General features: G+C 37.3%; 1 protein-coding gene across 4 annotated transcripts in view; it reads left to right on the top strand.

Moving 5' to 3' along the window:
• The first annotated feature begins 7,955 nt into the window (after positions 1–7,955).
• Positions 7,956–27,035, top strand: part of ROBO2 (roundabout guidance receptor 2) — a 1,699,370-nt gene continuing 1,680,290 nt past the window's right edge. For 3 of the 4 annotated variants that reach the window (XM_067034916.1, XM_067034909.1, XM_067034903.1), the window contains exon 1: positions 7,956–8,281. The gene's annotated coding sequence lies outside the window, so the exon portion shown is untranslated. The remainder of the gene's footprint in view (positions 8,282–27,035) is intronic. The other variant, XM_067034902.1, reaches the window with a different exon arrangement.

Genomic DNA, 27,035 nt, shown 5'->3' with positions numbered 1-27,035 from the left:
GCTTACTCTCTTCATTCCTCTTTATGTATTTACTTTTGATGCATTGAAATATGCTTTCTTCAAATGTACAAAGTAAAGCTGTACAGATGAGAATAAGTTGTCATTTATGTCACATGGAAGTTTAAATATAATTTGACCTTATCTGGTGTTTGCTAGTTTCTGAGGTTCCTGAATCATTGATATAATTTTTCCAAGTGTATCTCATAATATTCATCCAAGTGCTGCTAATTATTTCCAGTACTCCTAAGGGGTAGTCATAAGCCTGAGGTATAAAGGGGATTCATAGAGAAAATTAGGCTTCTGAATTGGAGAGTGTATCCCCACTATGGACTAGAAATATATTGAGATGATTAAAAAAACTAATACATTTTGTAGAGAAAAAAAAAAAAAATTCTGCTGCAGTCTAGCTAGCTGTGTGACCTCAGGCAATTTCTGTAGCGTGTCCCGACTTCATCTCCTCCATCTGTGTTAAGAAACCTTTCACAGGCCCAGTTTTTAGATCTTTTAATGCTTTCTACTTTTAAGATTCTAGGATGTCTGCTCTAGGTGGTAAATGGTAGTGTCTTTATTTGCATATTGAATTCCATGTGAAAATATTAATGAGCAACGTGGAGTTCTGCTGCTCTAATAGTTTGCATTTTTCTCAGTCTCCTTTGGGGGTTTTATTCAGTTTCCTCAGAAACCACCATGGGGGAGGGGTCACATGATAGGAGCCAGGAATAAAGGGAAAACAACACAAGGGTGCTTTGGGAAAAATACAGTATGGCTAGGGAATACTTCTCTCCAACAAAAAGACCAAGGTCACAACTCCACCTCTTTAGAAGCCAATCTGCCCTTTAAAATGTCTGTCTACACAGAAGAAGTCCCACTCATTGCTGGGCTTAAAGTAAATGCTTTTCATGTGCACCTTCCTATAGCACATGAGGAATACTGGGGGAGGCACAGTCTAAGAAGCAAGTAAGAATATCTGGTAGATTTTCCTAGGCTGTAAATCTTTACATAACTCCAAGCCTAATGAGGTGATTTATTGTTCTGTATTGCACCGTGAATTATACAGACACTTCTCTGTGATCATACTGCAGAATGGAACTAAATACTAAATACCAAATAGAATTCCCATGGTTCTTATAGATGTCATTCATATGGCATATTTAAGCTCATTTTTTTTCTTTTTTTTTGCACTTGGGATTATATTCCGTTTTTAATTTTATTTTTTAACATGTTTATTGGAGTATAATAGCTTTACAATGGTGTGTTAGTTCCTGCTGTATAACAGAGTGAATCAGCCATATGCATACATATATCCCCATATCCCCTCCCACCCTTCCTATCCCACCCCTCTAGTTGGTCACAAAGCACTGAGCTGATCTCCCTGTGCTATACGGCTGCTTCCCACTAGCTATTTGTTTTACATTTGGTAGTGTATAGATGTCCATGTCATTTTTTTCTGATATGGCAATTCTTATTCTTAGCTTTTTGGTTGTTTATGAATTTTTTGTCACTTTAATAATCTTATTCCATTTGAGAAATGTAAGTTGAAAGTTCTAAGTGGAAAGACTTTCTTGCTTTTATACTGGATTCTTTGTGACAAAAAATACTGAAAAAAAAAAAAACCCACACTCTGATTCTTTATAGTACTTGAATATTTTTGGAGCTACTTCATTACAATTTCTCATGGATAGTATATGGTGTTCCCCTTATTAATCTATTATACACTGTGTTCCAAAAATTATTGGAGAGGCTTAAAAAATCGGTCATGTATAAATAAAGTTAATGAAATAGAAAGAGAACCACAGTCAGGAAATGGAAGGTGGAAGCAAATGTATTAACCATGGGGTAAACAGAGCTTCAGCTTTGGAGTGACGGACATAGCCAGAGTTTAAAAACCTTGCCTGATTCACTAGCTCTGTGACCTTAGGGAAGTTAGTTAAAATTTGTGAATCTCAGTTTAGTGGAGGCTATGAATGGCAACTTCAGAGAATTATAACATGTATTATGTAAAAGACTCCACTTAGTGTCTGGAAGAAGGAGATCATAAGATTTATAAGATTACAAAGTGTTAGCTACATTTTTGTTAATACTGCCATTATTATTTTCACAATTATGATATATTCTTTCCTTGACCATGCAATTTGGAAATGAAGGGAATCATAAAACGGTGCTTCTGATGTTTAAATGTGTGTATGAATCATCAGGGTCTTGTCAAAATGCAAATTCTGGTTCAGTAGGTGTGGTTTCTGAGAAGCTCCAGGGAATGCTGATGCTGTTGGTCCACAGACAGACCACACTTTGTGCAGCAGCAAATCTGCATATATAGAATGTCACGATTGCCTTGGAAGTGGAAGTATGTTAGTTTCTCACATAAAATGGAATTACAGGTGAAAATACTGATCTGTATGTCCTCACCATTTAGCATTTCTCCCTCACCACTCATGGTATAATTCAGACTAAAAATCAGCAAAGAGAAATATTCAGATAATCTTCCTATGTTTATTCATTCAGTAAACATTGGGTTACTACTTCTGGATTACTTGCTGTAGGTGATAGAGGACTTTGACAGAGCTCCTTAAGAATCCCATTACAAGCTTATTTTTATAGGAGTCTGAAAGATTTTACATAAATAAACATAATTCAAGAGAGAAACTGAAAAGTACAATAAAACATCTAAGCAAAGGGCTAGAGGAGGTCAGAGTAGGGGGGGAATGATCCTAAAACAACATCTATTTGTCACATTAATTTTGGCTGTCTTTTCCGGGCAGCTCTCAGCCAATCGTCAAAGTGAACTTTGAGGCTCCCTTATATCTTGCCTTTAAGTTGCCTTATCTTAATATTTCTGCAAGTTCTCAGTTTCTTCATATACTAATAGCAAATACTTAGTGTATACTATGTATCAGAAAGTATTCTGTGTGTTTTATTTGCAGAGATTAATTAATCCTCACAATGAGCTAGAAAGTGATTATCATTATTTTCCTCATTTTACAGATGAGGAAACAGAGAATTAGTCATTAACTTAACTCAGGTTTCTAAAATATCAGCCCTCGCCGGGTTTGTTTATCCCCTCTAAAATCCTAATACTCCTTTTGCCGATTCTTTGTGAAGTCCCCTTTGCTCTCACCTTTTCGTTCACCCCATCACAGCTTACCTCTCATTTCTCCAAGTAACCTCTTTTATAAGTTGACTCCACATTTGCTTGTGCATAGCAGACTCTCGAACGTCTTTGTCATATAAAGTAAATTGATAAATATATAAATGTATACTATTTTAGTGAATGATTTAATAGCCTAAAGATTTATTTACTCCTCTGGCAAATAAATTTGATTTTAGTATCAATCTCCCGCCACATTCAAAGGCATGACTCCAGCGATGAAAATTTTTGCCTGTGAGTGAAGAAGATGGTAAACCATGGTATGTTCTAGTGACAGCTCACTTTTGTAGTACTAAAGTATATTCCTCTTTCTCCTATGTGTTTATCAAAAAAATACATTTTAGGGCTTCCCTGGTGGCGCAGTGGTTGAGAGTCCGCCTGCCGATGCAGGGGACACGGGTTCGTGCCCCGGTCCGGGAAGATCCCACGTGCCGCGGAGCGGCTGGGCCCGTGAGCCATGGCCGCTGAGCCTGCGCGTCCGGAGCCTGTGCTCCGCAACGGGAGAGGCCACAGCAGTGAGAGGCCCGCGTATCGCAAAAAAAAAAAAAAAAAAAAAAAAAAAAAAAAAAAAAATACATTTTATTTTCTGAGGTGTAAATGCATGGCTTTTATTGAAAAAGAAAAGACATATGGAAAACTTTAAGGGTTAGATCCAGTAGACATTCTTCACTGATTGATCTGCTATCTTTATTTTTATGCTATGCTTTAAGCCTATAGACAATGTATAGAATTATGAACTGCGAGCTTTAAAAAATGCCAGGTAGGTTGTCTTTTCCTCTTTTAGAACCTTTCTGATTTTTGTGAAATTTATTTTTCTTCCAACTGCTTACTAGTTTATACTCCCTTCTCTAACTCCGCTTCATGAATACCTATAAACAAATACAATTATGACGTTTTAAAAATTAAAGCCATTTTAGGAGACAATTTTGGTCATAAAAAATGATCAGGTGTGAGGTGCCTTAGCCATCCTAGGGCCTGGCTGTCAATCCTTTCTTTAATATTTGAAAAAGATCAAAAAGCAAAATGGGTGAAGGGAGCCAAAAGGTACAAACTTCCAGTTATAAAACAAATAAGTCATAGAGATGTAATGCATAGCACGGTGACTGTAGTTTATAATACTGTATTGTATAATTAAAAAGTTGCTAAGAGTAAATGTTAAGTTCTTCATTGCAAGGAAAATATGTGTATGGTGATGGATATTAACTAGACTTACAGTGGTGATCATTTACATACATATACACAATATATATTCGGTGAATATAAATATTGAATCATTGTGTTGTATATATGAAGCTAACATGATGTTATATGTCAGTTGTACCTCAATAAAAGAAAACACAACACCACTACCAACAAAATATTCTGATCTGTATTGCTGTGATAGCCCCTTGGATATTCTTCCAAACATCTTTTCCCCTATTTCCCTTTAACTTCCCTTTTCTGATTTAAAAGTAAACACTTGCAAGTCCAAATCCAATCCAGTGTGGATGCATGTGTTACTATGTGATGGTTATCAATAAAAGTAGAAAAGGAATTTTATCATTGTAAGCTAAAAGCAAAAAGGCATCAGAGAAATGAGCTAGAGCATGAGAAAGACCATAGACAGTTGTTCAGTGCAAAGTATTTTCACCAGAAAATCCATTAGATTCTGCTAAAAGTTAAAACCATTTTAGGGCTTCCCCGGTGGCGCAGTGGTTGAGAGTCCGCCTGCCGATGCAGGGGACAAGGGTTCCTGCCCCTGTCCGGGAAGATCCCAAATTCAACGGAGCGGCTGGGCCCGTGAGCCATGGCCGCTGAGCCTGCGCGTCTGGAGCCTGTGCTCCGCAACGGGAGAGACCACAGCAGTGAGAGACCCGCGTACCGCAAAAAAAAAAAAAAAAAAAAAAAAAAAAAGTTAAAACCATTTTAGAGAAAAGCAGAATGAAGTTTGTGAAAAAAGTATATGAAAAAAATGTTATACTGTGTGCCAGGATTAATACTGTCCACAGTGTTGAAAGGTTTGTGGTCTTGCCTTTGAGGAAGCTAAAATGTCAGAAACCACAAAGATGCGTGTATGCTGTCCTTTGCACTGTTACTAATTTTTCTCGTTATTTCCATAATGAGATGTACTATTTCAACAGAGAGCCCAGTCCCTCTTGGCAGTTACTTTTAGTGTTCTCAGGCAGGCAGCTCTTTTGCTTTTATGTTATGGCCTTGGCCAAGGAGTTCAGATAGACTTTTCATTTATTCATAGACTTTTCATTTATTCAGCAAGAATGTATAAATTTATTATTATTTGTTCCTTACTCTTCATTACTACATTGTAAATTCCATGAGGTCAAAGACATATCAAGTTTGAACACCATTGTATTGATACATCCCACATCTTATGCAAGGTTTAGACAAAATTAGTATAAGTACATATTTTTTGAATAAATTAAGGAATGGTTAAATTCAGTTTAATCAAATGCTCTGCTCTCAACTGTGGTCCAGGGCTTTAGATTGATAATGTGTGAAAAACATAAAATTTGCAGGCAAAATCCCTGTCATTTAGAAGCTTTTAGTCTGCTTGAACAGATGAAATATACACACATAAGATCTTAAGAAAAAAAATACCTAGGCTTTTGCATGTATCTGAATATTTAGCTTAAATCTTCTGTCAATTCAACCCATTTTATTAAAAGTTCTCTTATTTAAACAATGCTGATTGTTTATATGTGGACAGAACTGTAAAAAGTTGAGGGTAAGCATTGCAAAGAATGAATAAGTAGAGTGTTGTTAACGTTCAAAGGGGGAAAATACTTACATTGGATAGACAAATCAGAAAGATTTATGGGTACGTGCACTCTTGAGTATCGAAGGATAGGTATGATATCATTATGCCCAGATAAATATTTTAGGTAGGAGAAAAATGTAAGTGTACATATTATCTTTGCATTTCAATTAGATGTACTAGTAATAGAAATAAAATAGAATACAGTAGTCATACCTTGACCAGAGTCTTTTATGATTGTTTATAAGCATAATTTACTCTTAATTAGTTAATTAGTGATCAGCATTGATGTAGGTGCTTTAAAATTGCTCACCTCCTGTGAACCAATTACATCTCTTTTTATTCCTGATTTGCCTTGAAAGTAAGGAGAAATAAAGACCATTTTGAATAATTTCTGTAGTGGAGCATAGAATGAATAAACAGGATGAATTTGGTTACAGGAAATCTGACTGTACTACTTTTACTTAATATTTCCTTCCATCTCTACAAAGAAAAATATAACACCCATATTATAGTATTTCATACCACAGGAGGAATCTTATCCTTTGCCTTAGGAAGGAATACATAATATGTTGGTAAAGAAGTCAGTTAAATTATTTACTTTATTAACTATTTATGTTTCTATAGGTCTAAGTAAATTTAATTTTCAATGCTATTTAATATGCTGGAAGCTTGAATGGATAATGAATTTTTCATATAAGTTTAGCTGAAATGAATGACTGCTTATAGTTTTCTTAAAATTTAATATTAATTAGTAATTGCATTCTCTTAATGGGAAACAAGTGTGTTGGTTTACTATGCTTTCTTCCATTGCAAAAAGCATATACCCGTTTTAGGCTTCTTGGAAGAGCTAACAATCTGGCCTTTTTTTCATGTGTGAAGTTCAACTCACATGTGACTGAAAATTGATTCTAGAGATTCTGAATATTATTTGCCTTTCCTCATTCTGACTGTTGTTCTTTCATAAATAATCACCATGGTTAGCATGCATCTGAACTGTTGTTACTTCGAGTACTTGGCTGCTCCCAAGTCTTAGCATGATTCTGGAAGTTCGGCAGGCTCCTGGTGTGTATTTGTTGATAGTTGTATTATATTTTTTGGTTTGCACAATGTCATCTAAGATGCTACAAAACATTGTACACAAAGGTGTGGATTGTGGGACATAAAATTTCAGTTATTATTTAGGCTCAGAAACTTAGAATCTCTGTGACTCTTTTTTTGGCCATGCCACGTGACTTGTGGATCAAACCCAGGCCTGAGTCCTAACCACTGGACCACCAGGGGATTCCCTGAATCTCTGTGACCTTCCTTGAGCAGATAGATTACACCTCTCTAATTCTTAAAATACAAAGTAGAATTGCTTATAACTGCTTCACAGAATTGTAGTAAAGACTAACTTGCGGGCTTCCCTGGTGGCGCAGTGGTTGAGAGTCCACCTGCCGATGCAGGGGACACGGGTTCGTGCCCCGGTCCGGGAAGATCCCACATGCCGCGGAGCGGCTGGGCCCGTGAGCCACAATTACTGAGCATGCGCGTCTGGAGCCCGTGCTCCGCAACGGGAGAGGCCACAACAGTGAGAGGCCTGTGTACCGCAAAAAAAAAAAAAGAGTAACTTGGAGGGAAATGAGGTTATTAAATAAAGAGCCTGATATTTAATAAGTATTGGTTGCCTTTCTGTAGGAATCTATGTTGTCATGACTAGTAGTTTGCTGGTTTGGGTTAGAAATCCCCGAGCACACTCCAAATGGGTCGAAATAACCACTCCTTGGACTTTCAGTCCGAGGATCTAGCCAAGTTACTATCTCTGTACAAAGAATAATGCTAATTAATACACGTATGTCCTCAAACCACTCATTTACTTTTCTGGCATATGTGAATTACTGGATATGTTTAGGAAGAAGTCTGAGGTTATTGATCGTTTAAACCGACAAGGGAGTGTTAGATGCTACGGGGTGCAGCTGGTCGCCTCCTCCAGCCCATTTCTCCGGTGGCACGTAAGGCATATCTGCAGCTCTGCTCCTGGGATTGCAGTGTCAGGCGCGGGGGACTCGCGCACCGCCTGCCTGCCCGGGAGGAGCTGGGAGCCTCCTGATTAGCACCACGGACAGCTCGTGCGTCTGGAGGAGGGAGGCGGGAGGACTCCGCTTTCTGCGCCGCTGCTAGGAAGGGGGAGTGCAGTAGCGGCCGACGGGTGAGGATAGAAGAGAGGAAAGGAGGGAAGACTCGGTGGGGAGTGCAAGAAAACCGGGAGCAACCAAAGCAGCAGCTCCGGGGGGGTAGGTGCTCAGCTCCGCTGCCCTCATTATTGAGGCAAACGCCGCTGAGCTTCCCGGGTTGCTTCCCAGTTCCTTTGGGCCGAGGCTGCCGTCTAGACCTGACTCCAGGTGAGTTAAGCAGAGAGATGTACTGAAAGGTCTAGAGCTACAGGCTTGGAGTTGTTGAGGTTTTGCCACCTTTCAAGCGCTGGCGGCTTTGCGGTATTTCACAAAGTCACAGACATTCTGGTCTCGGCATTGGCCCCACAGGCTGAGGGTGAAAGGATAGGCAGGGAGGGGTGGGGGGTCGTGATCCGCACGGCAAGGATGGGGGGATTTGGAAGGAATTCACCTGAAGTGACTGGGCTTTAAAAAATGTCCCCAAATGCACGCATTATATGTAAGCTTTCTAGACAGTCATTTGTTTTCCTGGCAGCCCATTTTGTCCTTCTGTCTTCGTTCTTTTGGGCTCATGCCCAGTTTTCTAAGCCAAGTCAGAGGATTTCAAAGGTGTGGAGTTAGGGAGTCTGAGTACACAAGGGGACAGGGCAACCTTGCCCTCTAAGTGGGGAGTGGTATTTCTTTTTCCCTGATTTTTTTTTTTCCAGAGGATAAACCTCTTGAGTAACCAGAGGTTCTTTTGCTCTGTACCCTCCATACGCTTCTTAAAAGACAGGAAACTTAAGGCTCTCTAGACAGGCTCTGAAGAGTGATGGCAATTTAGCTTAAAAGCTATGTTGATTCACTCATCTCCTCTTCATCCTTTGTTCCAAAGTTATTACCATTTTGGATTTCCTTAACAGCACAACTTCTAAGTGTCTGACTGACAGGTAATATATTTCTCATTTTGCAAATAAATGGGAAAAGCGATGAGTTCACATTAAGAGGAGAGCAAGTTTATTTTCATGGAAGGACTTTGGGGAAAGGGATTGATGAAGAAATTGTGGGAATGAAATTAAGAACACTTCCCACAGAACTTCTTAATTTTTTTCACGTTTGCTTCATTTTAAAAAATCTAATCTCTGTGTGTGTGTGTGTGTGTGTGTGTGTGAGCAGCAAAATCCCTAAAATGTGTTTTGAATTTATTTGGTTTAGAAGCTACTTTCTTACTAGGAGCACTAGTTTATAATCGTCATGGTCACAAGAGTGTTCTAAATGTTTTGCTTTTAGATACTTGGTGTAGCTAGTTTTGTTTTTGGATTCAATACTTCATGGACCTCACTGGATACTTTTGAGTAGAATTGGTGGGCATTCAATTAGTCATATGGGCTACTGTGCATTTTAATAGTAGTGAAGTATACAAATTATAAATTTAGCAAGTAAATATTAGAACCCACATTTGTGGATGAAATTTAAATATCTTTCAGATATTTACTAAGCTCTCTACAAGGGCCCAGTGTCATTTTAGACTTGAAAGAGAGCTTACTGGTTTTTCACATTGAGACATATGCATCTCAAGTTTTGGTAATTAAAAGATAATATTTTACTTTGCTCTTCTTTTAACTTAACATCAGCCTGGGTTTAACAAATTTTTCTTGATGTCTACAACTGTAAGCCAGGTTCCTTCACATATATTCCATTTCTAACATCTTATAGAGCTTAGAGAGAACAGTAATGTTAGCTCCATTTTTCAGGTGAAGAAACTGTGACATAGTGGGATTAATTTTCCTAAATTTCTATAATTATTATGTTATAAATCAGGAGTTTAAGACTCAGTTTTTCAACTTAAAGTTCAGTTCTTTTTCCCAAAAAATGCACAGCTGCTTTTGGTTGGGACTATTGTAATAGTGATATATGAGTATGACTTATGTAAAATATCTTAAAATATTTCTTGTTATTTTTCTGGTTATTTATTCAGACTAGTTTCACTTATTTACATAAAAGATACTTTAATATAATTGTACAGTTACACTCATATTCTCCTTACCTTCAAACAATACTTAACCCCTAACAGTTAACTTTGTGTTCTCCTTAATAGGAGTAGATTGAAAGGCAGACTCAATATTATAGTAAGGAAGGTCTTGGGAATAATTTATGGCTTATAATCCAGATAGAAGACTGTCCACATTTAGATGCATTTGAAAACTTCTTAGTGTGTATTTGAAACTACAGCTACAACATGCTTTCAGAGTAAACCGCCAGACTTGACAATGAACAGTCGTTAAGATTCCTTGAGAACACTGGCAGATAGTGTATGTATAATATAGTATTTATGAGAAGAGGGTTAGGAACTGAATGGTTTTATATTTTAATATGTGACCACATTCATAAAAATTTTCCCATGCTGTATATATGAGTGTATATATATATATCATGCTGTATAAATATATTCATAAATTTTCAAAAATTTTCCCTTGCTGTATATATATGAGTGTTTCAATATCTGATACAGTGTGGTTTAAAGTAAGCTCATTATAACTCTTGTGGGAGTGAAAAAAACCTATAACCTTGGTTCAGCTTTTTCCTTTTCATTCTTAAGTGGTAAAACTCTGCTGAACATTGGCCCTTAAAGAGTCCATTTGAGTTTCAAAGACAGTTTGTGATTTTTTGCCCTGGGGAGGTGTTGTGTGTGTGTGTGTGTGTGTGTGTGTGCACGCGTGTGTGTGCGCTCAGCAGACAGTGTAGGCGTATGAGAAGAAAGTGAGCAGGAACAGTAAATACTAGACAGAAAACTTCTTGGAGTCTCATATCCTTTGAAATTCTTTCTCCATGTTACACACGTAGCATTAATCGCTGAATTTGGGAACTAAAGATGTGGTATGCAACTTTACATCTGATTGCAGGAGTCCATGTATACGCCTCACTCAGGTGTTCTTGAATGAATCTGGATAACAAGTTCTATGACTCCTGACCATCTGACCAGTTCCCTTCAGGTTCTGGCACTACAAGGATGGCTTAAATGATTTTTCTCAAATCTCAACATCTCCTCTTCTCTCAGAACCTGCAGAGCAGCTCAACAGGGTGTGTGTGAGGCTTCCCATAGTTTTAACCTTTCTGAGAGACGGGGTCCTCTTGAGAGTGCTGACCAAAGCCTTATTTCTTTTCCTTTGCAGTTCTTTCAGATAGACAGCTGAGCAAGGAAGGAAAGACAGAGGAGGATAAGAAGAGATACGTCCTTTTATCCCTCAGGAAAGAATGAGGACTATTGTACATATTTATCCAGAAATATTTATCTACAAACATTCTTGATCAAGAGAGATTTGCATACACATTGCAGTAAAATACCTAGTCAACTTCTAGTCATTTCTGTGCAATACAGGGAGTTGGAAATAAGATGGGCAACTGCCGGGGAAATATGGGAGACAGTGCAGAAGATGTACGGGGCAAGGGAATGGGGTAGTTTCTTTCCATAATTTCCCATGTTGATTGAGGGCTGCTCTAGGAATGGGGTTGGGTGGCAATAATGCCCTAGAATTTCTGGAAAACCTTATGCACAGGCTGAGACAGCTCTGGTGATGCAAGAAAGCCTTTGGGCAGAGAGTCACTGCTTATCCTTGACCTTGTTTGACCCACATGCATGAGAATAGTGAGTGCTGAGGGGGTGTGTGTGGGTAGAGTAGGGACAGATCTTGTTATAGGAGTATAATGAACATTCACTTATGAAAGTGAGTTCTTTATTTCACATATGTGATGCACACTGGGTCAAGAAACTGGTTAAAAATTTGCAGTGGTGGGCTTCCCTGGTGGCGCAGTGGTTGAGAGTCCGCCTGCCGATGCAGGGGACACGGGTTCGTGCCCCGGTCCGGGAAGATCCCACATGCCGCGGAGCGGCTGGGCCCGTGGGCCGTGGCCGCTGAGCCTGTGCGTCCGGAGCCTGCGCTCCGCAATGGGAGAGGCCGCGGCAGTGAGAGGCCCGCGTACCACAAAAAAAAAAAAAAAAAAAAAAAAAAAAAAAAAAAAAAAATTTGCAGTGGTGTGAATTGAATTTTGGATTTTGCTTTCCTGTTAGGGCCATGTTCACTTGGTTGCTCATTTTAACATGAATAGTTCAGAGGAGGCATGAGATACCAGGGAGATGATAGAACATCTTAAATGTTAGTGTATATACATTCCTTGTGAACTTCATCCCTGATTGCCCTTTGTGGTGACATTGATGGCATAAGGGAATATTATGGGACATTTAATGCAGAAAAATATGGAGGCATATGAACAGTGGATGGCAACCACAGTATTCATTCCAGTTGTTTCAATGTCAGGGTAACTTTGGACAGACATCTTTTATTCACGACTAATAAGAGAAGGTGGAGCAATTGGTCTTAGGATGTTGACTTTAACATAAGTTTGAAATTCTTAAAATGGGCAGCATTATAGCAAAGAAAAAGAAGTCACTGAACAAAAATTTTTGTCATGTATAATTCATGGGTTATTCTGATTTGTTGAATCAAATCTTTAAATGTAAATGTATTATTTAAGCATAGGAGGAATTATAGAAAATTATGCTTTTTTATACAGATACACAATTAATGAGCTGTACTGAAGGTATGGGAATGAACAACCCAATTATTTTTTACTGAGTGAAAAATTTCCTTTTTTAAAATTCCGAACGAAACTAGCAGTTTAGTGTGATGTGCTATTTATTACTTGAGCTCCAAAATTTGCAACCAAAAAGGATACATATGTTGAACTTAGTTTGTCATGGAGAACTGTGATATGAACGAGCAGTGAAATTGCAGAAGACAAATGAAGAAGTTTAGTAATTCCCATACTAAATAATAATAAGGTTAAATTATCACACACTTATCAAGTGTCAGACATTCACTTAGGGTTAGCAAGAATTATCTCAGCTAATCCTGGAAATAATGCATATGTATCTTGGAGTAATAAAATGTCTTACACACCTGGATTTGAAATTGTCTCTTGCTAACTGTGTGAGCTTGAAACAAATGATGTAGCCTCTCTTCCCCTCAGTTGCTTCTTTTATGAAACAGGGAGATTAATAGTATCTAACTTACAGATTCTTTGTTCATGTTTTGCTTCTTAGTGTAGTTCCAGGTCCAATTAGGCTGAGGCTGCCAGTTTTATTAATGCCATGATATTTACCCTAGTTCTGCCTTTTGTTAGTTGTGTGACATTGATCAAGTTTCCTTTCTCTACTCTCCTTTCTTTACCTATAAACTGAATAAAATGCCTGTTTTGTAGAGTTTTCATTAGTATATTAAAGAGATTCAATAAAATCATTTATGTAAGAGACTTAGCAGGTGGTAGCCATTCAATAAGTATTTTTCCTGCCCATTCACATATTGCTGTGGAGATATTCTACCTATTTTCCAGTTTCATATTTCTCTTTTCAAACTCCTTGTCAATCTTGTACAAGACATTCCCATCTCCTGCTTCTCTTCTGATGTTCTGTAATCATTAAGCTCTAGAAAAGTTGAAGGAAGTTATTTTTATAACTTTTACTGTGCTCAAGCTTTTGAAGAGAAGCATGCTAGGTCTCGGGACCAGTTTTGATAAGAAAAGGGAAATATTTATCCCATTTGGCATTTACTCCTTCCCACCCTTGACAGTTTTGTACTGTCATTCTTTCAGCAGTAAGTGAGATTTTTCTGTTTAAGTGGTTTGCTATTTGTGGTAGCATAATTCATGTGTGGACTTCATCCCATTAACATAAATATAATGGAGAGTTGGGCAATGATTTGTTTTTAACAAGAGGAAAAAATGGACACAATGTTTCTAATATTGCTTTGAAAATCTCTCAAATTAACTTTGATTCTGTTGGCAAAGGTAACATCACAAATTCACTGGTAGGTGGTGTTCTTAAAAAGTAATGTTTGAACCTTCTAGGCATTGTCCCCAGACTGGCTTAATAGGATTTAATTTTGGATGTAACTTATCTGCTAACTAGGAAGATTCTTGCATGAAGATATTAGCTTCATCAGATATAGGGTTGCTCAAGGCTATCTGTATGGGATTTAAAAAAGGCTGAAATAGAAAATTTCATCTCTAAATTAGACGTACTGGTGTATTCATATTGACTGTATGGTCATGATAATATTATCAATAATATGGCTCATATAGACAAGTAATATATAATACAGTTACCACGATAAATCCTGTTACTGAGTTTAATACCCCATTTTTTGCCAGGATCTCTCAAATTCATCACTCTTTCATTTTCGTTCCTTTGCTTATTATACTGGTGTATTAGTTTCCTACTGCTGATCTAAGGAATTACCACAAACTTAATGACTTAAAACAGCACAAATTTATAGTCTTATAGTTTGGAGGTCAGAGTTCCAAAATCAGTTGCACTGGGCTAAAGTCAAGATGTCTACAGGGCTGGTTTGTTCTGGAGGCTTTGAGGGGAGAATTCCTTTTCCTGCCTTTTTCTGCTTCTAGTGGCCATCTGAATTCATTGGTTTATGGCCCGTTCCTGCATTTTCAAGGAGCATTTCTCCTATTTTTGTTTCCGTCTCTACAATGCATCTTCCTCTCAACTCTGAATTCCCTTCCATCCCTCTTGCAAGAACTCTTGTGATTACGCTGGGATCACCTGATGATCCAGGATAATTTTCCCATCTCAGTGTACTTAACTCTATCACATCTTCACATTCTCTTTGATTGTGTAGGATAATACATTCACAGAGTCCGGGGATTAGGAGAAGAACATCTTTGGGAAGCTATTATTCAGCAGCCACAAATGGGAATAGTATTTTTGTGCTCTGAGACCCTGAAAATAATGCTCTTGCTTCCCCATGGAAAAAGCAATGTGCATTGGGGATTTTTAAAAAATCCTTTAGGAGATATTGATGGAGACTTTTCCTAACAAAGATGCTAATCAGTTAAACACCGTTTAAATTATTAAATCTAGTGTTAGTAAAATGTAAGTGGAATTATTTGCACTTCTAGGGTCAAAACTATTAATTAAATCCATAGTCTCTCAAGGGCAACATCTGGATTACTTAGGTTTAAATTACATAGGGCAGTGTCTATGATGGTTCTTACTTATGACGTTTAGCTCTTGTGTGTACAAAGCCAAATCCATAAAAGAATCCACGGAAAGCTTGGTTCTCTTTTAAAACTTTGCAGGACATAATTTTCAAGGGAATGCCAGACAGTGGTTCCATAATAATTGCTGCTCTTCATAAATCTGCGATGTGAATATTTTACCTCATGAGTTATATATACTAATTGTAGACTTCCAGGAGAAATTTAATGATGGTCATGTTAGCTTTCACATCTTTTCTGTAACCCAGAAGAGGACTGTTGCATGAGATGGATTTATTTTTCCCCCATACCATTGTTGCCAAAGGGAACTTGAAATGGCCTGTTCACATTAATTTAATGCAAATGAATTCTTGCTGCCTCACAAATTTGTCTTTCATTTTTCTTAAAATTTTGTGTAAATGGATGTGACATGCTTTACTGGTTGTTGTGCAGGGAGCATTGTCCTTTCTAAAAGCTGCCTCATTTGTCAAAAGAAGCCATTAAGAGAAAAATAAATTATCTTATCTGATCACAGTATTAAGAATGACCTTAAAACTATAAATTGTATTATCAGTACAATAGCTGAATGGTCTTTGCAGTTGTGGAGACTCCAGAGGAAACCCTTGTTTAGATACAAAGCTATTATAATCATCCAAAATCCATGTTTATCTTTTACCTTGTGAAAGGTAATGCATGTAGAATACAGTTTTGCCTTATAGCTCTCTCCTTGCTTTCCAGAAACTAGTTCAGATACTCTTAAGTTTTTAAGTGTTTTTAGCTGTCTTTAATATTTTTAATGTCAAAGAAACAATGTAAGTTTTATGGAGACCCAGGCAAAAATAAAAGAGGAGTTTGTATAACATGGAGTTAAACAAGGATGATTATGAATGGTCATTTTTGATAGGGGACTGCACATCTATCCTTTTGCACGTAAATGCAAATGCATTATTGAGGGAAGTCAAGATTGGACTAAGGAACTCTGCTGATGTTTCAGTGAGTCTTAAGAAGAAGAGTAATGCACAAGCATATTTTTAGCTTCCATGCCCAGAGATATAGTAGTTGTACAATAAATGGTCTTTTTCTACTACTGAGGAGGCATCTTCTCCAGCCATGCTATTCATCTAAGCAAGAACTTCGACTGAGTTTTCAGCAACCGTAAGTAAAGAGGATGGCGTGATAGGCTGCTTGTACATATGGCCCTCTTTAGCAGGCCAGCTGTTACTTTTGTCCACCCACATCACTGAGGACATATGGCATTACTTTGGCTGTGGCAGCAAGTGTGTGTGGACGTGTCTCGCTGTGAGTATAAGACGGCTGGCTGTCTTCCTCTTGCTGCTCATGCAACCAACTGTCTCGGGTAGACAACTTATTATCCATAGCACTAGATTTGAGGATAGTAAATGATGTTATTATTAATTGATATTAAAATAATATGATTAGTTTTCTCTTCAGTTTGATTACCAGACCTAATGGATGTTTGCTATTATAAAGCTTACAGAAGAAATGATGGCTTTTCCAAGAATAGGAGTCAGGGCTTTTCAAAAAAAACCTGACTCATTCAAAATTACAGAGTTATATAGAACTAAAATAGCAGGGGCATCAGAAATGCTATTGAGATAATTTATTGTGGAATAATCAATTAATGAAATGTAGCAATGAATCTGTTGTTAGTTGTGGCTTTGAGGAAAAAATAAGGAGAAAACATCAGATAGGCTGGAATGAAGTCATCTAATCCTTGTGTAACTTATTTCACAGAGTTTGCAGTGTTCTATAAAACAATGTTTTTAAATTGGATTCATTTTTTTTCAGTGCTGTGAGGTCTGAAGTTGCAAAGTGAGGCATTTAAATACTTGAAACAAGTGTGTGCTTTTCAGTGGTGGCCCTAGAATTCCTATGTACGGGGGCTCTTAAACTGCCTTCTCATAGGAAGGCAAGGCGAGAGGGCACTTGCTGAGGGCATGTGTGCAGAACTTGACTTAGGTTATACGTCAGTTCTCTAAAGAGAAGAATGGGTGGTGCTGCTTCGGATTATGGAGAAAATAACAACATTGCAAGGTACTTTTGTTGCCACTACTGGAACATTTTTGTAATCAGATTTGTTTTAGATCTCTCTTATAAAATCACACAGTAATTTCACATGCTACATTTGGCAAATCTGAAAATTGTTCAGTAAGACTGTATTTACTAAATATTAGGTAAATAAAATCAAGATTTGCATAGGTAATATTGACAAGCAGTATTTCCAGATGTAGAAATAATAAATTTTCAAACTGCTTTTGGATATCACTTATCTACAGAGTCTCCGTTTCAGTACTACGGCACATCTATTAATTACCATTAAGGCTGTATGTGAAATATTTGGCAATACAGGTGTCAAAGATTTGTGGTAATGGTGATGGATGCATGGAATACAGCATCGTTATTATTACTCAGTGGCCTTGAGAACTTCAGTTTTCATCCTTTTTCACCTTGCTGTACCATACTGACTGACAACTTTAAATTATTTGAGCCGTAAAAAAATATATTCTTGGAACTCACTGTTTTATTTTTTATTTTTTGGGTCATTCTGTATTTACTGTGGTGAAGTATCAGATAACCAATGTGGCAGTTTAGATGGAAGCAAGCAGAATGTAAACATGTTTACTACCAAGAAATCTACTATATTAATTTTATTGACAGAAAAAATGTACAGATAATTTTACTCAGATTTTTTGATAAATCTTTTTGTTATGTGTTTATATTTTTACAGTTGACCTTTCTTTGTCGAGTGTGTGTTTGTACACAAAATCAATCTTAGAGATCTTAGCCAAAGGGTGGATTTCTTAAGGTGACTGATTTCAAATATATATAAATTATGGCACAATAGTCACAAAATGGCAATATAAGGAGCCATAAAAATGGGCATAAGATGGGAAATAATGGTTAAAAACACTTGCAAATGAATAATTCATTTTGTTTTAAATTCTCTTTGGTTTTTAGCTGAGAAAATGAATAAAACTAAAATTATACAAATCATTTGTATTTGTTTTATATGTGTATACATATATGTGTGTATTATAAATACAAAAAAGATGGTATATTATTTAGCATATACATACTCATCTGTATACATATATGCATCATGAAAATGAGCATATGTGATATACACACATATTATACACTTTCATTTTTATTTCTATTACTTTTCTCACTTTTTTTAGCAACGAACTGAAGAAAACAAGGAGATATTTTTATTTGGTAATTTGATCTTTCATATTCTTTTTGCCTCAGATTTATGGTTTTCTTTGTGACTAGACCTCTGAGATCTACAAATATCATATAATCATTGTGGATATTTTGAAAGCAGGGTGCCACTACAAAGTGTGCATGTGCAAAACTGTGTGAATGAATGTTTTATCCTTGACAGAGAAAAGCCAGTTCAAATTATTTACTGTGGGGCTTTCCTGGTGGCACAGTGGTTGAGGATCCACCTGCCAATGCAGGAGACACGGGTTCAAGCCCTGGTCCGGGAAGATCCCCACATGCCGCGGAGCAATTAAGCCTGTGTGCCACAACTGCTGAGCCTGTGCTCTGGAGCGCGCAAGCCACTGAGTCCACATGCTACAACAACTGAAGCCTGCGTGCCACAACTACTGAAGCCCACGCACCTAGAGCATGTGTTCCACAACAAGAGAAACCACCGCAGTGAGAAACCCACACACCACAACAAAGAGTAGCCCCCACTCGCCGCAACTAAAAGAAAGCCCGCACACAGCAACGAAGGCCCAACGCAGCCATAAATAAATAAATGAATTTACTGCGTGGTAGCACCAATGCAATGAAAAATCAGATATCTATCAGTGTAACCATTAAACAAATGTTTTTGAGCGCCTATTCAGTACCCAGCACAAATTTAAGTAGTGGAAATATAGCCATAAACAAAATTAAGGCCCTACCCTTAAAAGCAAATGTGCAGGACAAAAGATTGGTCAAGCTGAAACACAGTTCAGAACCAGGAATTAAAGTTTCTGTGTAGTTCAGATGTTATTTAAACCATGTTATGTCACCCACTTAAATTACAAGAAAGCAGTTCCTCTATCCATCCCTTGGGGAATAGTGGCGGAGAAGTAAGTGTGTTATGCTTGAACTTAAATGATTCAATAAATGTAAAATGCTATATATGATAAAGGCAGTCTTTCGATTACTGGGAAATGATTTTAAAAAATCATAAAATGGTGTTGAAGTAATTAGCTATATGTGTTTCTTAGTCGCAAAAAGGTATAATGAACCATTCACAAAAATTATTTCCAGAGTAATTGTCAAGTAAACTCTTCAAAATATAAAGAAAAAACCCTAGAAGCAAATATCATTTATAATATTAGGGGAAATTTTACTTTCCTAAGTACAGCTCCAACCATAGACAGAAACAATAAGGAACAGATTGATGAATTGGACTTTGTTAAAATAGAAAACTTTTCTATTTCAAAAGACACTATAAGTAGGTATAAAAAGCAAATGCCAAATCAGGAAAAATTAATTGCAATTTATTTGACATATAAATAGTTCCAACAAATCAGAAAAGATTAGTAGTCTGGTAGAAAAAAAGGCAAAGTGCATTGGCAGGAAGCATCAAGAGCCTCATATGAACCGTAAATCTATTAGAATTTCTGTTGTTCACAAACAAAATGCAAAAAACAATAGAGAAAACCATTTATATGGACATATTTGTAATATTTTAACAAAATTATAGTATGAATTCATTCATGTTATAAATATATGTATGAAACTATTTGCAGGTTCATATTCATATAGTTTTTCTCTTCTTTTAAACTTCTGCATTTTCAAAGGTATGTTCAAACCTCAGAATACACCCTTTGTTGTTGAAAGCAGCCTTTCAAATATACACTCACATATCATTTTCTATAAATTTTATAGAGAGTAAGGGCCAAAATGCCTTATCAGAAACTATATTTCAGTAATGATTTGTTATTGTGTTTAATAATAGTTCGTACTCTGGGCTTAACTGATAAAGAAAGGTTCTTTTTTTTTTAAACAAAGCTTTCTGACATACCTTTTTATTGGAAAGAGCTTTTATTTCCTTAAGTGTTTTGTTGGCTAAGCGTGAGGAGTATCCGGCAGTGGAATTTAGTGGAACAGATGCTTATTGTGATATATGAGATGAACTTGCTTCCCTAAGCACACATAGGCATGAAATGCATCTGGCTTCTGTACGTAAAAGTCAATTATGTTCCCAAATGCGTTTCTGCACATTACAGACTTTCAGGGGCAGAAACCCTACTATTCCCTCAAATGGGGGCTTTGCTTAACTGTGAAGTTTAATTTAGAGTAGAAATCAGAAAATACTAAGTTCTAGGCTGGAGACAGAGCCTAATCCAGTGATATTACCGCTGTGTACTAAGGTGGTTAAGTCCTGCAGAGGAAGCAACTTCTGTGGGGAAAAAATTTTGTGCATAAAGCTAGAGAATGTTGTAAAGCAGAGTATAATCAAGTGTGTGAGCATGTGGAATACATAAGAAAGAAAATCGAGTTCAGAGGAGACAAATAAGGAGAAGCTGAGGAAAAGAAACGAATGAAGGTAAGCCTGAAAAAGACAATGTAAATAGTGATGAGAGTGAAGGCATTTGGTAAGCTTGGGGAAATAGCATCCCAACAGGAAGGGATTTGGCAGGTGTGCATACTGATGGGAATAACCTGCAGAAATAGGCCTCTTGAGGCATAGCAACTATAGTTCCTTTTCTATTGTCCAGGTAGCCTTGACTATTCCTTTTTTATTTTAAATAGACCATCTGCTGTGTGTGATGAGTTAACGTCAAGGACATGAGATTTTTTTTCTAGAATATACCAAAACTTTAATCAATAATCTACAAGCTAAAACATTTAAAACTCGTTTGTGATAGAGATCTTCATAAAATGTATTATTTCATTGCCAGGATTAGTAGTGCATTATACATAATTTTATCTTGCCCTCATTTTTTAGTGTGGTGGGTAGAATAATAGCCTTCCAAAGAGGTACACATTCTAATACCCAGAACCTGTGAATAAGTTATGTTACATGGCAAGGAGGAGTTAAGGTTGCAGATGGAATTAATGGAAAGTTCTAATAATCTGACCTTAAAATGGGGAGATTATCCTGATTTATCTGTGTGGGCTAATGTAAGCACAAGGGATCTCATGAGAGTCAGGCTGAAAGACCATAGAAGGAGATGGACTCTCTGAAGCAGAGGTTGGAGTGATCAGCTTTGTACATGGAGGCAGGGGTTGGCATCCAAGGAATACACTCGACCTTTAGAATGATTCTCCCCTAGAGCCTCCAGAAGAACAATAACAACAAAAACATACAGTCCTGCGAATGATTTGATTTTAGCCCCGTGAGACCCATTTTGGACTCTGACCACCAGAACTTTATGAAAATAAATTTGTGTTGTCATTTTAAGCCACTGAGTTTGTGGTTCCAGCAGGAATAAGAAACTAGAAATCACTTTTTTTTTTTTTTTTTTTGCTGTAGATGTTGTACTGAATTCAGCTGGACATTCAAGGAAATAAATGAGAATTCATTTTCTTAAGTCCTTCATATCACAATAATGAGAACTGTAGAGATGAACTATTTATGAAAGATGATATATACAAACACTACGTTGGCTTAAAAAGGGGTGTCATTTGAAGACTAATAAAGTCCTGAAAGTGTCCTCCAATTTTATGAGGCATAGATGTTGCATCAGGGGTTGTATTAGATAGCCCATAATCTTTCTGGCACTATTAGTAATAATTTTAAGAGTGCCATGATTCAGGACCATTGGACCAGTACTCCCAAAGGTGGTTAGAGTTGTGAAAGCAACTGGAGTTATTTGAATTGAAGACCAGAATATTAGGCAATAGGATATGCTGTTGGTAATCCAATTTCTGTTATCCTTTCTAGTAATATATCACCAACCATTTATGTATGGGACATTATGTTAAGTAATGCAGACGTAGTCTAGTGGAAACAGATGAAAAGTGGGACAATATTGATAGGGAAACTTCTGTGGAGGAGCAAAGTTGAAAAATTGGTGACACTTGACAGTTCTCCAGAGCAACAGTATTAAAAGCAAATAACATTATGAAAGGTTGATTTCGTTCAAGATCTCTAACTAGATAATAGGTCACTAAACAAGTCATATTTTCTTAAAACTCAAAGAATGTTCCTTTTGATGAAAGTTTTCAAATATAGTGTACCTTTGGGTTTGATGTTTTTTGTGTTTTTAAAACTCTTTTGTAAACTGCTCATAGGAAACCAGAGAACAAATCTGACATATGTTGATCATTAAGTCTGTGCGGAGTTCATCCAGGGAATAGAGGCTTTGATAGCCAAGAAGTTAAATTCATAAAATACCCCTGTAATATGGAAGGTATCTGGTTGAAATTATTAACACAACTTTATAACAAAGATTACTTTCCATAAAGTTTTACAATTTTTATTTTGTGATTAATGCTATCAGATTCATAAACTGAAATTATTTTTCAGTAACTTAACTCCCTCTGGAAGGTGTTTTAAAAAAATTGTTCCCTAATTTCCCAAGTCTCCTGTGCTAAAACCCTCTCTAAACCACTGTGAAATAAAGTACATTCACTCTAGTGCATTATTACAAAAAAGCACATCTTGTAGGTTTGAGCCATTTCAAAATTTTTAAGGTGTTTATGAGGAATCGTATGTTCTACAGTTTAAAGTATCTGAATAATCTGATTAAATCTTGGCAGCAAATTGAATTCAATAAAAGTAACAGTGATAAATCTCAGATCATGACTTCAAAGGTCTCCATCAAACATTTTAAAGCAATTTTTAAATTCATTAATCTGAGTCATTATACTTGGCCCTAATAATAGAGGGCCCTTAAATGACGCTGAATTGAACTTGGCAGTTAATATACACTTTTTATAGTCACAATTCCTGTGCCTCATTAGGAAAATGGTTATTTCCAGAATCCCAGTGCTTTGACCATAAATGCATTTATTATTCTCTAGCACTTTTATTGAGAAATTATCCTGATTTCCCATTTGTGTAAGCTCTCGCAGGTAAGATTCTAAGTTTTGAGTGTAAAGAAAACTTTAGGGCATTGGAGGCACCTGGAAGATAGGAATGAAAAGAGAGGATCATCTTCTTTACACATCCCATATCAAAGCCCTCTAATGAGCTTATAACTTTATGGAACTGCTTGATTTTGATATGTTTAAATAGTGAATTATACATAAATTTATTGGTTCAGATATTTCCCCCTGCATTAGAAGGCCATCCATTTTTACTCCTCTGCATTTCATGAAGTTGGGAAAGAAAATAGGAGTCTTGTGGAGTAGTGAAGTTTAGAAGACGTTCTGTGTTATTAAATTTACTGTATAGCAGGATAAGTCTGTTGAAATTAATATAAATGTAACCTGTGGGACAAATTCATCCCCTTCAGTTTACTGCTAAAGAGAATTAATATTTGGTTAAATAACTATTGGAAGGTCATTTACACAATTAATAGCCTGCCAGGTTTCTTAACTTTAAGACTATTGCTCATCAAACTACCTCTTCCACAGAGTCATGGGTAATCACAAGCTAACACTAGCAGGTAGAACAAAATGTATGTTGCACATAGAATACAGAGCAAAACAAAGCATTGTTTTTCTCTTCCCTTTTCCAAATCCACATGAACAAAGTGTCTTGTGGAGTTTCCCAAATGCCAAGATGGCTACGTATAACAGAAATCAAATACTCAGACTTCAAACTGTAGAAACTCAAAGTTACAGAAAGCAAAGGGCATACTACATTGATTTACATATTCTAATTTTTCCACTCATTGTAACTTGCCTTGAAAGAAAATGCTGTATATTTGTTCGCCTTGTTTGCAGTCTAGTTAAAAGAAGATAGTGTAATGTCCAAAGATCTACAGCAAATTCCAAAACGTGTGTGTGTGTGTATTTTATATATGATATATATACATATCATATGATTATACATTTATGGTATAGAAAATATATAAATTTATATACCATATATAGCATGGCTTTTTGCTAATTTCATGTGTTTTTTTTGGTAAGTTAGCTCTGTCTAGGAAAAAAACAGCAACCTATTTTTGTAGAAAGCAAGTATACACTTATTCAATAGTACAAAACCTATGCCTACCTATGTCTCCCTAAATAGATCTCTTATTTTAACAAGTATCTACTTCATCTTCACAAAATTTGAGTCAGTGAACTCTCATCCAGATGCTATATCTTGGCCAGGTAATCTAGAGTTGAATCTCTTAGATAGGTGACTTCCACTTCCTTTAAAAGGCTCTGAGAGCCCCGTGTTACTTCTTGATGCCATGCCAGTGGCACAGGGATGACTAAGCCGAGTCAGCTTCCAAAGTTAGGCTCTTTATCTTTTTTCTTGTACTCAAGTCTAACTTCTTTTATAAAAGACACGTTCCAGGGCTTCCCTGGTGGCGCAGTGGTTGGGAGTCCTCCTGCCGATGCAGGGGACACGGGTTCGTGCCCCGGTCCAGGAAGATCCCACATGCCGCGAAGCGGCTCGGCCTGTGAGCCATGGCCGCTGAGCCTGCGTGTCTGGAGCCTGTGCTCCGCAACGGGAGAGGCCACGGCAGTGAGAGGTACGCGTACCGCAAAAAAAAAAAACAAAAAAACCAAAAAACCCACGTTCCAATTTCTCGAAATCTCCATGCTTGTAGGTTATGGAAAGATTTACTTACTTTATTTTTTTATTTTCGGTTGCTTTGGATCTTTGTTGCTGTGCGTGGGTTTTCTGTAGTTGCGGTGAGCAGGGGCTACTCTTCATGGCGGTGTGCGGGCTTCTCATTGCGGTGGCTTCTCGTGTTGCAGAGCATGGGCTCTAGGCGCACGGGCTTCAGTAGTTGTGGTGCACGGGCTCTAGGCGCACGGGCTTCAGTAGTTGTGGTGCACGGGCTGTAGAGCGCAGGCTCAGTAGTTGTGCTCCGCAGTATGTGGGATCTTCTTGGACCAGGAATCGAACCTGTGTCCCCTGCATTGGCGGGCCGATTTTTAACCACTGCGCCACCAGGGAAGTCCCTTTGCTTTGAATATAGCTTCAAAAATGATGTACAGATAGATAAGACATGTATGCACACTTGAGTGTGTGTGTGTATTTTAATGGACTAATACTGTTCATTGAATAAGATGAAGCAAATTTTGTAGTACAAGGAGAAGTTTAGAAGAATAAGGAATTATATGGTTTGGGAGATTTTGAAGAGGATTCTGTGCCATTGGAATTTTGCTATAACTTTGTGTTAAGTCTTAATTTTATATAGTACTATTTACTAAGCTACTGAAAACTGTAAAAATGACTGTTGCTAATTGCCTTTTTAATTCTCTTAAAATGAAACTTGGTTGATGCCAAAGAAGACTTTTCTGTAGTCTCCATAAATTGAGACTTGTCTGTTTCTCATCCTCCACATACCTTTCAACCAGAAGTTATTCTTGCTCTCTGTTACAACTTCCAGATTGCTATTTTATCTCCCCCTTGCAAATCATACTCTTCTTTTGAAATGCAAACACTTTGGAAGTAGTAGCCATGTTCTTTTTGTATTGTTGACATCAGCAGACCTCCTGGTCACACTTGTCATTTATGTAAGGCTTTAGATCCTCGCTTAAATCTTCTTCAGCCAAGTCATCTTGTTATTTTCAGTGACTTCAACATCCACAAGGAAGGACCATCAAAATCCTATGTTTTCTCTGTTTCTTGACATCCTTATCTCCATTGCTTGTTTTCCCTTCCACTTCAGTTACCCCTCTCATGGTCAAATCTGAGATCGTTAACAAGATCTTGATGGCAAATATCCCAACTTCTGGACATCATTCCTCTCCTGACTCATTTGCTCACGTATCATCATTTCTACAATTCTTCATCTTCACTGACACTCACCCTAGGCCACAGCTTTTGCTATTCCCTCACAATCCATCACTACTCCCCTGTCTTCAATTCCCACATTTTTTTTTTTTTTTTTTTTTTTTTTTGTGGTTCGCGGGCCTCTCACTGTTGTGGCCTCTCCCGTTGCGGAGCACAGGCTCCGGACGCGCAGGCCCGGCGGCCATGGCTCACGGGCCCAGCCGCTCCGTGGCATGTGGGATCTTCCCGGACTGGGGCACGAACCCGTGTTCCCTGCATCGGCAGGCGGATTCTCAACCACCTCGCCACCAGGGAAGCCCCCCACATTTTTAATTTTAGGTGTTATGGTTCATCTTTTAGCACTGTTTTGCAAATATCCTGAGCTCAATTTCTCCACTATTAATAGGACATTTTTTGGATTCTATTCCCCCATCTAGCATTTAAATATTGATGTTTCTTTGGGCTCCATCCTAATCACTCTTCTCTCTCTACACACACCCTTCCCTAAGCACTAAACACCCTTTCTATACTTAAGAGCTAGTGATTTCTAGTTGTAGAGTCTGGCCCAGACCTTTCTTTTGAGAGTCCATGCCTCACTTGACAAATAGCACATGGATAATTCAGAAGAAACATATACTGGTAAATGTCAACACCAACCATTTGGATAATTAAGCCATGAACTTATGGGTCATTTTTGTGCCCCCCCTCTATATTCCTATGACATCCAATCCAATGTTCATTTAAAAAATACTTTGGTTCCAAATGTATCTAGAATCTTTCCACTTATTTTTTTCTAATGTCCAGTGTAGCCAGATCCAGATCTTTTCTTACCTACTGTATTATCCTATCCTCATCATTATTCTACTAAATTTCATACATAGAAACAAAATTGATCTCTTAAAATGTCTGTCAGTTCCTAGCTCTCCCTACTTTTTCAGTGTACTTGTGCTAACGCCTACATTCTTTGCCATTACCAATAAAGCCCTGTATAGTCTCACATAGTATCTTTTAGTCACATCTCATCAGTCTTTCTTCTTGCTTCACTTAAACCAGATTTATATTTTTCATTCCTTCCACATGTCAAGATTGTCCTCA

Source organism: Kogia breviceps, chromosome 5, assembly GCF_026419965.1.
Source record: "Kogia breviceps isolate mKogBre1 chromosome 5, mKogBre1 haplotype 1, whole genome shotgun sequence".
In the NCBI taxonomy this organism is placed as follows: Eukaryota; Metazoa; Chordata; class Mammalia; order Artiodactyla; family Physeteridae; genus Kogia; species Kogia breviceps.
Note: the sequence above shows the minus strand (reverse complement) of the source record. Positions and strands in the feature narration are given on the sequence as shown.